The sequence below is a fragment of the Pleurodeles waltl genome, unplaced genomic scaffold (genome assembly GCF_031143425.1).
Source record: "Pleurodeles waltl isolate 20211129_DDA unplaced genomic scaffold, aPleWal1.hap1.20221129 scaffold_72, whole genome shotgun sequence".
Lineage (NCBI taxonomy): Eukaryota > Metazoa > Chordata > Amphibia > Caudata > Salamandridae > Pleurodeles > Pleurodeles waltl.
In genome coordinates, this window is record NW_027150393.1 from 2,217,747 (window position 1) to 2,230,580 (window position 12,834).

The 12,834-nt window shown below is 48.8% G+C and overlaps 2 non-coding genes across 2 annotated transcripts; both read right to left on the reverse strand.

The window, feature by feature from the left end:
* Window positions 1-5,513: 5,513 nt before the first annotated feature.
* Window positions 5,514-5,625, reverse strand: TRNAL-CAA (transfer RNA leucine (anticodon CAA)). The gene is made up of 2 exons: window positions 5,588-5,625; window positions 5,514-5,559 (listed from the first exon to the last, which is right to left on the reverse strand). It is a non-coding gene; the product is annotated as a tRNA-Leu (tRNA).
* Window positions 5,626-9,961: 4,336 nt separating this feature from the next.
* TRNAP-AGG (transfer RNA proline (anticodon AGG)) lies at window positions 9,962-10,033 on the reverse strand. The gene has a single exon. It is a non-coding gene; the product is annotated as a tRNA-Pro (tRNA).
* Between the last annotated feature and the right edge of the window lie 2,801 nt (window positions 10,034-12,834).

Genomic DNA, 12,834 nt, shown 5'->3' on the forward strand with positions numbered 1-12,834 from the left:
TTAAGCCACAAAAAGTGGCTGAACGCCATCTTGTAAATACCGCGCAGTGCATAGTGCCACCGGAGGCGTCACTAAAAGTGATGCTCCGGTGGCGATAGGGCCTTGTAAGTCTGGCACTTTATTTGCTCAAGGTGTGTGTTCTTGGTGAGGGCAGGAAAGCTATTTTCGCTCTCGTACCTTCCTTCCTTGGCTGGCTTGAATGCTGTAGGCTCAGGCTTCATTGCAAAGGTCAAACAGTGAGCAACTGACTGCCGTAAGCTGGCGCAACTCCTCTTGGTGAGCTGTGACAGATGCCCCAGGAGCGTAGTACCTCACGATGGTGAGGGATAGACACAGTCTCTTTTATCTCAGCTTGCCTGTCAGGTGAGGCAGGAAATGCAAATACTGTGAAAAAGCCCAGCGACTCGAACCAGGGACCTTTCGCATGTGAGGTGCGCATGATAACCACTACACTACACAAGCAGACACACTTGCCGGCTTGCTTCATGTGGCTATGCATTGTACTGGAACCACCACACTATGGAAACAGACACACCTGCTTGCTTTATGTGGCTATGCATTGGACTGGGATGCAAGGATGAGGGCCAATGTTCATGACGCTCAAAGCTGAGCCTTCCGGAACACAATCTCTTCCCTTGGAAGAAAGGAACTGGGATCACTTTCATTCCAAGAGGTGATTTCAGAACTGGACCCGAAATTACCATGGAGAAGCACTGTGCATTTAATGTTCCTACGAGCACTGCTGCTCCAGCACAGAAAAGCAGTTGCAAAGAAATCTCGCATACCTTCATGATGCTGAACCGTCTCGACGACAGTATAAAGCATGTATTGCATTGCAACATGACATCTTACAAGAGTGAAAAGCAGAAATACTCCTGTTTAAAACACAGACTGAACCTATAAAGGTAGGGGTTTGTCTGGGATTTGAACCGAGGTCCTCTCACACCCGAAGCGAGAATCATACCCCTATACCAACTAGACTGCCGCTGCATAGTCATTTGAAACATCTTCTGAAGCGTCTTTCAGAAAAGCAGGGCCATTTGGAGGCTCTCTCTCTCTAAGCGTGCCATAGCAATTGATGTTTTCTGTCAAGGATTTTTTGTTTGTCTCTAGCAAGGCAAGAGGTAGTCAAAATGCCCTGTGCCAGTGAGCTGAACTAGGGGACTGATGTGAAAAGCAGACCCTTTCTGCTAGTTGTAACCCGCTGCTAGTCATGGACCCTTGCACCTTAGATTTCCCAACCAGAAGCACTGAAGGGCCTGCTAGCTCTTGAGCCAGAGGAGCATGCCTCTTGGATTCAAGCACACTTGCTCGGTCAGCGCTCGATCAGGCTCGATCAGGCGAGATTTATATTAGTGGCTCATAGGCCTGAAACACTCACCTGGGAGACGCAGGGTGGCTGATTTCCCGGAATGGCCCTTGATGGGGAAATCACCTCCTTTCCCCCGCCTCATTTCAGAATTGTGTGCTAGTCGCAAGACAGTGTTCAGGGGTTCATGGGTACTGCCTACTCCCAGCTGCCTCTCTGTCTTCTTCATGTAAATTGCAAGTCACGAGGAGGCACCATTGCCAATATGCTCCGCCCACCTAACCAAGAAACCTAGTTTGAGCTTGTCTGCCTGTGTTGTTGCAGGGGCAGAGTCTTCTTTGCCCAAAAGGTGGCAGGAGAGCCTCACTTCAAACGATAGAATCAACTGCTTAAGTAGAAACCAGCATGGTAGTTACTGTCATAAAGTGCAGCTCTAACAGAAGGTGTGCCTGAGACGCCCCTTCCAGTAATACACAGAATTTTGATTGAGGGCCCAGCCGATGGGTTGGTGGATTTCTCCTCACATGCCACAGCAGCTTCCAAAGATAGTGGTGTGAGGAGCTGGCTCTGCAAGCAGAGCAAGATTTAAGGGAAGAAAATACACCTGTCAGAAGTGGGATTTGAACCCACGCCTCCATGAAGAGACCAGAAGGCTCAGCTTCACTGAAGATCAAGCTCTCTTGAGTCTGGCGCCTTAGACAACTCGGCCATCCTGACAGCCAAAACAGTGTGCAGGTCGGACTCTTCAGTCTGCACTTGTTGATTTTGCCGCTTGCAATGTTCCTATCAAAGTCACAGCTTTAAAGGCCCCACAATATAACATGGCCAAGAAAAAAAAAAAAAAACAGAACAAGAAACAATGCACATGCACGACCACCGAGGGATGCAGATAACTTTTTAGCGTCCTGCAATAGTAAAGCACGTTTTACACAGGTCACAAGTTTTTAAAGGTCATTTCTGTCTAAGTGTGCATTGAGAGAGACTGAGGTTTTAGGGAGCAAACACAAAAGCTGCTGCTGCCAAGTGTTTCTGCCCGGTCTCAAACCGGGGACTTTTCGCGTGTGAGGCGAACGTGATAACCACTACACTACAGAAACAAGCTTGCTGATTTGACTGAAGGAGCACAGTTCCCCTCATATGTTTGCACGATTTCCTCTATACTTTATCAGCAGTTGCTCGGAATGCGAGGGGTAAGTGTGAAAATTGCAGCGGTGTCGGCCAGCATGCATACACTCAGACGTCCTGAAAAATCCCATAGCTGCGGGCAGAGACAGACAAATATCTGATGCCTAAATGCCAGGAAGGAGAGCCTGTGAAATCATCACACAGGGCGCACTGAGAGCAAGCAGGAAGGAAGCCAAGGCATTGTAATCCATTTTTCGCCTGACGCAAAAAATATGTTTTGCGCAACAATGCTTCGAGTAAAATGAGAAATGTTGAGGGGTTGTGTATTTTGAGCAGGATTTGATTGTTTTCCGCTAAAATGGGCTCGTCCGCGATTTGAACCCGGGACCTCTCGCACCCTAAGCGAGAATCATACCCCTAGACCAACGAGCCTGGGCACAGAAATGCAACGGCTCCGACCCTGCTCGGAGGATTGGTGACAGAGAGTGGGAGACTACATCCCAAAGCAAGAAACTGCACATGGTGCTCTCTTTTGCAGTACGACTAGAGTCATTTGCATGGTCTTCATCGAACATGACATAAAAAGCCTCTATCCTTTAGACATTTTGGCCCAGATTTACAAGAAAATGACTAAGCGCGACGCTGTGCCAAATTTGCAAGCCCCACGTGCCGTCATTTTCAAAATGCAGGGAAAGCGCCGTATTTAGTAGAATACAGCGCACCCCTGTGCTTCCCCCTGCGCCAGCTCTAAATTAGCTGCTGAGCGCCAACGCAGCCGTTCTTGCACCATGGTACAAGGATGACTGCGTTGAGGGGGAAATTTGTTTTTGTGCAGGAAGGGGAAACCTTCCTGCCCCAAAAAAAAATCTTCAATGGTGATTTGCTCTTACTTCTATGTGTGCTGCAGAATGCATCACACATAGAAAGAGCAAAAACAAGGAGAAATGAAAACATTTCTCCTCAGTGCGCCACTCTAACGACACCCCCTGGATGGCGTTGGATTTTGGCGCTGACGCAGATTTACGCCAACTCCTAAATCTGGAGGCAGCATCAAAATGCTATGGTTGTTGCGGTGGCACACTCCCCAACAACACCCATTGCACGCCCCTTCCAGGGAACGCGCTGTGTGCTAAGGGGCCGTATTTACAAGGTGGTGTTAAGCCACAAAAAGTGGCTGAACGCCATCTTGTAAATACCGCGCAGTGCATAGTGCCACCGGAGGCGTCACTAAAAGTGATGCTCCGGGTGGGCGATAGGGCCTTGTAAGTCTGGCACTTTATTTGCTCAAGGTGTGTGTTCTTGGTGAGGGCAGGAAAGCTATTTTCGCTCTCGTACCTTCCTTCCTTGGCTGGCTTGAATGCTGTAGGCTCAGGCTTCATTGCAAAGGTCAAACAGTGAGCAACTGACTGCCGTAAGCTGGCGCAACTCCTCTTGGTGAGCTGTGACAGATGCCCCAGGAGCGTAGTACCTCACGATGGTGAGGGATAGACACAGTCTCTTTTATCTCAGCTTGCCTGTCAGGTGAGGCAGGAAATGCAAATACTGTGAAAAAGCCCAGCGACTCGAACCAGGGACCTTTCGCATGTGAGGTGCGCATGATAACCACTACACTACACAAGCAGACACACTTGCCGGCTTGCATCATGTGGCTATGCATTGTACTGGAACCACCACACTATGGAAACAGACACACCTGCTTGCTTTATGTGGCTATGCATTGGGACTGGGATGCAAGGATGAGGGCCAATGTTCATGACGCTCAAAGCTGAGCCTTCCGGAACACAATCTCTTCCCTTGGAAGAAAGGAACTGGGATCACTTTCATTCCAAGAGGTGATTTCAGAACTGGACCGAAATTACCATGGAGAAGCACTGTGCATTTAATGTTCCTACGAGCACTGCTGCTCCAGCACAGAAAAGCAGTTGCAAAGAAATCTCGCATACCTTCATGATGCTGAACCGTCTCGACGCCAGTATAAAGCATGTATTGCATTGCAACATGACATCTTACAAGAGTGAAAAGCAGAAATACTCCTGTTTAAAACACAGACTGAACCTCTAAAGGTAGGGGTTTGTCTGGGATTTGAACCGAGGTCCTCTCACACCCGAAGCGAGAATCATACCCTATACCAACTAGACTGCCGCTGCATAGTCATTTGAAACATCTTCTGAAGCGTCTTTCAGAAAAGCAGGGCCATTTGGAGGCTCTCTCTCTCTAAGCGTGGCCATAGCAATTGATGTTTTCTGTCAAGGATTTTTTGTTTGTCACTTAGCAAGGCAAGAGGTAGTCAAAATGCCCTGTGCCAGTGAGGCTGAACTAGGGGACTGATGTGAAAAGCAGACCCTTTCTGGTAGTTGTAACCCGCTGCTAGTCATGGACCCTTGCACCTTAGATTTCCCAACCAGAAGCACTGAAGGGCCTGCTAGCTTCTTGAGCCAGAGGAGCATGCCTCTTGGATTCAAGCACACTTGCTCGGTCAGCGCTCGATCAGGCTCGATCAGGCGAGATTTATATTAGTGGCTCATAGGCCTGAAACACTCACCTGGGAGACGCAGGGGTGGCTGATTTCCCGGAATGGCCCTTGATGGGGAAATCACCTCCTTTCCCCCGCCTCATTTCAGAATTTGTGTGCTAGTCGCAAGACAGTGTTCAGGGGTTCATGGGTACTGCCTACTCCCAGCTGCCTCTCTGTCTTCTTCATGTAAATTGCAAGTCACGAGGAGGCACCATTGCCAATATGCTCCGCCCACCTAACCAAGAAACCTAGTTTGAGCTTGTCTGCCTGTGTTGTTGCAGGGGCAGAGTCTTCTTTGCCCAAAAGGTGGCAGGAGAGCCTCACTTCAAACGATAGAATCAACTGCTTAAGTAGAAACCAGCATGGTAGTTACTGTCATAAAGTGCAGCTCTAACAGAAGGTGTGCCTGAGACGCCCCTTCCAGTAATACACAGAATTTGATTGAGGGGCCCAGCCGATGGGTTGGTGGATTTCTCCTCACATGCCACAGCAGCTTCCAAAGATAGTGGTCTGAGGAGCTGGCTCTGCAAGCAGAGCAAGATTTAAGGGAAGAGAAAATACACCTGTCAGAAGTGGGATTTGAACCCACGCCTCCATGAAGAGACCAGAAGGCTCAGCTTCACTGAAGATCAAGCTCTCTTGAGTCTGGCGCCTTAGACCACTCGGCCATCCTGACAGCCAAAACAGTGTGCAGGTCGGACTCTTCAGTCTGCACTTGTTGATTTTGCCGCTTGCAATGTTCCTATCAAAGTCACAGCTTTAAAGGCCCCACAATATAACATGGCCAAGAAAAAAAAAAAAAAAACAGAACAAGAAACAATGCACATGCACGACCACCGAGGGATGCAGATAACTTTTTTAGCGTCCTGCAATAGTAAAGCACGTTTTACACAGGTCACAAGTTTTTAAAGGTCATTTCTGTCTAAGTGTGCATTGAGAGAGACTGAGGTTTTAGGGAGCAAACACAAAAGCTGCTGCTGCCAAGTGTTTCTGCCCGGTCTCCAAACCGGGGACTTTTTCGCGTGTGAGGCGAACGTGATAACCACTACACTACAGAAACCAAGCTTGCTGATTTGACTGAAGGAGCACAGTTCCCCTCATATGTTTGCACGATTTCCTCTATACTTTATCAGCAGTTGCTCGGAATGCGAGGGGGTAAGTGTGAAAAATTGCAGCGGTGTCGGCCAGCATGGCATACACTCAGACGTCCCTGAAAAATCCCATAGCTGCGGGCAGAGACAGACAAATATCTGATGCCTAAATGCCAGGAAGGAGAGCCTGTGAAATCATCACACAGGGCGCACTGAGAGCAAGCAGGAAGGAAGCCAAGGCATTGTAATCCATTTTTCGCCTGAGGCACTTCGAGTAAAATGAGAAATGTTGAGGGGTTGTGTATTTTGAGCAGGATTTGATTGTTTTCCGCTAAAATGGGCTCGTCCGGGATTTGAACCAGGGACCTCTCGCACCCTAAGCGAGAATCATACCCCTAGACCAACGAGCCTGGGCACAGAAATGCAACGGCTCCGACCCTGCTCGGAGGATTGGTGACAGAGAGTGGGAGACTACATCCCAAAGCAAGAAACTGCACATGGTGCTCTCTTTTGCAGTACGACTAGAGTCATTTGCATGGTCTTCATCGAACATGACATAAAAAGCCTCTATCCTTTAGACATTTTGGCCCAGATTTACAAGAAAATGACTAAGCGCGACGCTGTGCCAAATTTGCAAGCCCCACGTGCCGTCATTTTCAAAATGCAGGAAAGTGCCGTATTTAGTAGAATACAGCGCACCCCTGTGCTTCCCCCTGCGCCAGCTCTAAATTAGCTGCTGAGCGCCAACGCAGCCGTTCTTGCACCATGGTACAAGGATGACTGCGTTGAGGGGGAAATTGTTTTTGTGCAGGAAGGGAAACCTTCCTGCCCCAAAAAAAAATCTTCAATGGTGATTTGCTCTTACTTCTATGTGTGCTGCAGAATGCATCACACATAGAAAGAGCAAAAACAAGGAGAAATGAAAACATTTCTCCTCAGTGCGCCACTCTAACGACACCCCTGGGATGGCGTTGGATTTTGGCGCTGTTGCAGATTTACGCCAACTCCTAAATCTGGAGCAGCATCAAAATGCTATGGTGTTGCTGTGGCACACTCCCAACAACACCCATTGCACGCCCCTTCCAGGGAACGCGCTGTGTGCTAAGGGGCCGTATTTACAAGGTGGTGTTAAGCCACAAAAAGTGGCTGAACGCCATCTTGTAAATACCGCGCAGTGCATAGTGCCACCGGAGGCGTCACTAAAAGTGATGCTCCGGTGGCGATAGGGCCTTGTAAGTCTGGCACTTTATTTGCTCAAGGTGTGTGTTCTTGGTGAGGGCAGGAAAGCTATTTTCGCTCTCGTACCTTCTTTCCTTGGCTGGCTTGAATGCTGTAGGCTCAGGCTTCATTGCAAAGGTCAAACAGTGAGCAACTGACTGCCGTAAGCTGGCGCAACTCCTCTTGGTGAGCTGTGACAGATGCCCCAGGAGCGTAGTACCTCACGATGGTGAGGGATAGACACAGTCTCTTTTATCTCAGCTTGCCTGTCAGGTGAGGCAGGAAATGCAAATACTGTGAAAAAGCCCAGCGACTCGAACCAGGGACCTTTCGCATGTGAGGTGCGCATGATAACCACTACACTACACAAGCAGACACACTTGCCGGCTTGCTTCATGTGGCTATGCATTGTACTGGAACCACCACACTATGGAAACAGACACACCTGCTTGCTTTATGTGGCTATGCATTGGACTGGGATGCAAGGATGAGGGCCAATGTTCATGACGCTCAAAGCTGAGCCTTCCGGAACACAATCTCTTCCCTTGGAAGAAAGGAACTGGGATCACTTTCATTCCAAGAGGTGATTTCAGAACTGGACCCGAAATTACCATGGAGAAGCACTGTGCATTTAATGTTCCTACGAGCACTGCTGCTCCAGCACAGAAAAGCAGTTGCAAAGAAATCTCGCATACCTTCATGATGCTGAACCGTCTCGACGCCAGTATAAAGCATGTATTGCATTGCAACATGACATCTTACAAGAGTGAAAAGCAGAAATACTCCTGTTTAAAACACAGACTGAACCTATAAAGGTAGGGGTTTGTCTGGGATTTGAACCGAGGTCCTCTCACACCCGAAGCGAGAATCATACCCCTATACCAACTAGACTGCCGCTGCATAGTCATTTGAAAAATCTTCTGAAGCGTCTTTCAGAAAAGCAGGGCCATTTGGAGGCTCTCTCTCTCTAAGCGTGCCATAGCAATTGATGTTTTCTGTCAAGGATTTTTTGTTTGTCTCTAGCAAGGCAAGAGGTAGTCAAAATGCCCTGTGCCAGTGAGCTGAACTAGGGGACTGATGTGAAAAGCAGACCCTTTCTGGTAGTTGTAACCCGCTGCTAGTCATGGACCCTTGCACCTTAGATTTCCCAACCAGAAGCACTGAAGGGCCTGCTAGCTCTTGAGCCAGAGGAGCATGCCTCTTGGATTCAAGCACACTTGCTCGGTCAGCGCTCGATCAGGCTCGATCAGGCGAGATTTATAGTAGTGGCTCATAGGCCTGAAACACTCACCTGGGAGACGCAGGGTGGCTGATTTCCCGGAATGGCCCGGATGGGGAAATCACCTCCTTTCCCCCGCCTCATTTCAGAATTGTGTGCTAGTCGCAAGACAGTGTTCAGGGGTTCATGGGTACTGCCTACTCCCAGCTGCCTCTCTGTCTTCTTCATGTAAATTGCAAGTCACGAGGAGGCACCATTGCCAATATGCTCCGCCCACCTAACCAAGAAACCTAGTTTGAGCTTGTCTGCCTGTGTTGTTGCAGGGGCAGAGTCTTCTTTGCCCAAAAGGTGGCAGGAGAGCCTCACTTCAAACGATAGAATCAACTGCTTAAGTAGAAACCAGCATGGTAGTTACTGTCATAAAGTGCAGCTCTAACAGAAGGTGTGCCTGAGACGCCCCTTCCAGTAATACACAGAATTTTGATTGAGGGCCCAGCCGATGGGTTGGTGGATTTCTCCTCACATGCCACAGCAGCTTCCAAAGATAGTGGTGTGAGGAGCTGGCTCTGCAAGCAGAGCAAGATTTAAGGGAAGAAAATACACCTGTCAGAAGTGGGATTTGAACCCACGCCTCCATGAAGAGACCAGAAGGCTCAGCTTCACTGAAGATCAAGCTCTCTTGAGTCTGGCGCCTTAGACCACTCGGCCATCCTGACAGCCAAAACAGTGTGCAGGTCGGACTCTTCAGTCTGCACTTGTTGATTTTGCCGCTTGCAATGTTCCTATCAAAGTCACAGCTTTAAAGGCCCCACAATATAACATGGCCAAGAAAAAAAAAATAAAACAGAACAAGAAACAATGCACATGCACGACCACCGAGGGATGCAGATAACTTTTTAGCGTCCTGCAATAGTAAAGCACGTTTTACACAGGTCACAAGTTTTTAAAGGTCATTTCTGTCTAAGTGTGCATTGAGAGAGACTGAGGTTTTAGGGAGCAAACACAAAAGCTGCTGCTGCCAAGTGTTTCTGCCCGGTCTCAAACCGGGGACTTTTCACGTGTGAGGCGAACGTGATAACCACTACACTACAGAAACAAGCTTGCTGATTTGACTGAAGGAGCACAGTTCCCCTCATATGTTTGCACGATTTCCTCTATACTTTATCAGCAGTTGCTCGGAATGCGAGGGGTAAGTGTGAAAATTGCAGCGGTGTCGGCCAGCATGCATACACTCAGACGTCCTGAAAAATCCCATAGCTGCGGGCAGAGACAGACAAATATCTGATGCCTAAATGCCAGGAAGGAGAGCCTGTGAAATCATCACACAGGGCGCACTGAGAGCAAGCAGGAAGGAAGCCAAGGCATTGTAATCCATTTTTCGCCTGAGGCAAAAAATATGTTTTGCGCAACAATGCTTCGAGTAAAATGAGAAATGTTGAGGGGTTGTGTATTTTGAGCAGGATTTGATTGTTTTCCGCTAAAATGGGCTCGTCCGGGATTTGAACCCGGGACCTCTCGCACCCTAAGCGAGAATCATACCCCTAGACCAACGAGCCTGGGCACAGAAATGCAATGGCTCCGACCCTGCTCGGAGGATTGGTGACAGAGAGTGGGAGACTACATCCCAAAGCAAGAAACTGCACATGGTGCTCTCTTTTGCAGTACGACTAGAGTCATTTGCATGGTCTTCATCGAACATGACATAAAAAGCCTCTATCCTTTAGACATTTTGGCCCAGATTTACAAGAAAATGACTAAGCGCGACGCTGTGCCAAATTTGCAAGCCCCACGTGCCGTCATTTTCAAAATGCAGGAAAGCGCCGTATTTAGTAGAATACAGCGCACCCCTGTGCTTCCCCCTGCGCCAGCTCTAAATTAGCTGCTGAGCGCCAACGCAGCCGTTCTTGCACCATGGTACAAGGATGACTGCGTTGAGGGGGAAATTGTTTTTGTGCAGGAAGGGACACCTTCCTGCCCAAAAAAAAAATCTTCAATGGTGATTTGCTCTTACTTCTATGTGTGCTGCAGAATGCATCACACATAGCAAGAGCAAAAACAAGGAGAAATGAAAACATTTCTCCTCAGTGCGCCACTCTAACGACACCCCTGGGATGGCGTTGGATTTTGGCGCTGACGCAGATTTACGCCAACTCCTAAATCTGGAGCAGCATCAAAATGCTATGGTGTTGCTGTGGCACACTCCCAACAACACCCATTGCACGCCCCTTCCAGGGAACGCGCTGCGTGCTAAGGGGCCGTATTTACAAGGTGGTGTTAAGCCACAAAAAGTGGCTGAACGCCATCTTGTAAATACCGCGCAGTGCATAGTGCCACCGGGGCGTCACTAAAAGTGATGCTCCGGTGGCGATAGGGCCTTGTAAGTCTGGCACTTTATTTGCTCAAGGTGTGTGTTCTTGGTGAGGGCAGGAAAGCTATTTTCGCTCTCGTACCTTCCTTCCTTGGCTGGCTTGAATGCTGTAGGCTCAGGCTTCATTGCAAAGGTCAAACAGTGAGCAACTGACTGCCGTAAACTGGCGCAACTCCTCTTGGTGAGCTGTGACAGATGCCCCAGGAGCGTAGTACCTCACGATGGTGAGGGATAGACACAGTCTCTTTTATCTCAGCTTGCCTGTCAGGTGAGGCAGGAAATGCAAATACTGTGAAAAAGCCCAGCGACTCGAACCAGGGACCTTTCGCATGTGAGGTGCGCATGATAACCACTACACTACACAAGCAGACACACTTGCCGGCTTGCTTCATGTGGCTATGCATTGTACTGGAACCACCACACTATGGAAACAGACACACCTGCTTGCTTTATGTGGCTATGCATTGGACTGGGATGCAAGGATGAGGGCCAATGTTCATGACGCTCAAAGCTGAGCCTTCCGGAACACAATCTCTTCCCTTGGAAGAAAGGAACTGGGATCACTTTCATTCCAAGAGGTGATTTCAGAACTGGACCCGAAATTACCATGGAGAAGCACTGTGCATTTAATGTTCCTACGAGCACTGCTGCTCCAGCACAGAAAAGCAGTTGCAAAGAAATCTCGCATACCTTCATGATGCTGAACCGTCTCGACGCCAGTATAAAGCATGTATTGCATTGCAACATGACATCTTACAAGAGTGAAAAGCAGAAATACTCCTGTTTAAAACACAGACTGAACCTCTAAAGGTAGGGGTTTGTCTGGGATTTGAACCGAGGTCCTCTCACACCCGAAGCGAGAATCATACCCCTATACCAACTAGACTGCCGCTGCATAGTCATTTGAAACATCTTCTGAAGCGTCTTTCAGAAAAGCAGGGCCATTTGGAGGCTCTCTCTCTCTAAGCGTGCCATAGCAATTGATGTTTTCTGTCAAGGATTTTTTGTTTGTCTCTAGCAAGGCAAGAGGTAGTCAAAATGCCCTGTGCCAGTGAGCTGAACTAGGGGACTGATGTGAAAAGCAGACCCTTTCTGGTAGTTGTAACCCGCTGCTAGTCATGGACCCTTGCACCTTAGATTTCCCAACCAGAAGCACTGAAGGGCCTGCTAGCTCTTGAGCCAGAGGAGCATGCCTCTTGGATTCAAGCACACTTGCTCGGTCAGCGCTCGATCAGGCTCGATCAGGCGAGATTTATATTAGTGGCTCATAGGCCTGAAACACTCACCTGGGAGACGCAGGGTGGCTGATTTCCCGGAATGGCCCTTGATGGGGAAATCACCTCCTTTCCCCCGCCTCATTTCAGAATTGTGTGCTAGTCGCAAGACAGTGTTCAGGGGTTCATGGGTACTGCCTACTCCCAGCTGCCTCTCTGTCTTCTTCATGTAAATTGCAAGTCACGAGGAGGCACCATTGCCAATATGCTCCGCCCACCTAACCAAGAAACCTAGTTTGAGCTTGTCTGCCTGTGTTGTTGCAGGGGCAGAGTCTTCTTTGCCCAAAAGGTGGCAGGAGAGCCTCACTTCAAACGATAGAATCAACTGCTTAAGTAGAAACCAGCATGGTAGTTACTGTCATAAAGTGCAGCTCTAACAGAAGGTGTGCCTGAGACGCCCCTTCCAGTAATACACAGAATTTTGATTGAGGGCCCAGCCGATGGGTTGGTGGATTTCTCCTCACATGCCACAGCAGCTTCCAAAGATAGTGGTGTGAGGAGCTGGCTCTGCAAGCAGAGCAAGATTTAAGGGAAGAAAATACACCTGTCAGAAGTGGGATTTGAACCCACACCTCCATGAAGAGACCAGAAGGCTCAGCTTCACTGAAGATCAAGCTCTCTTGAGTCTGGCGCCTTAGACCACTCGGCCATCCTGACAGCCAAAACAGTGTGCAGGTCGGACTCTTCAGTCTGCACTTGTTGATTTTGCCGCTTG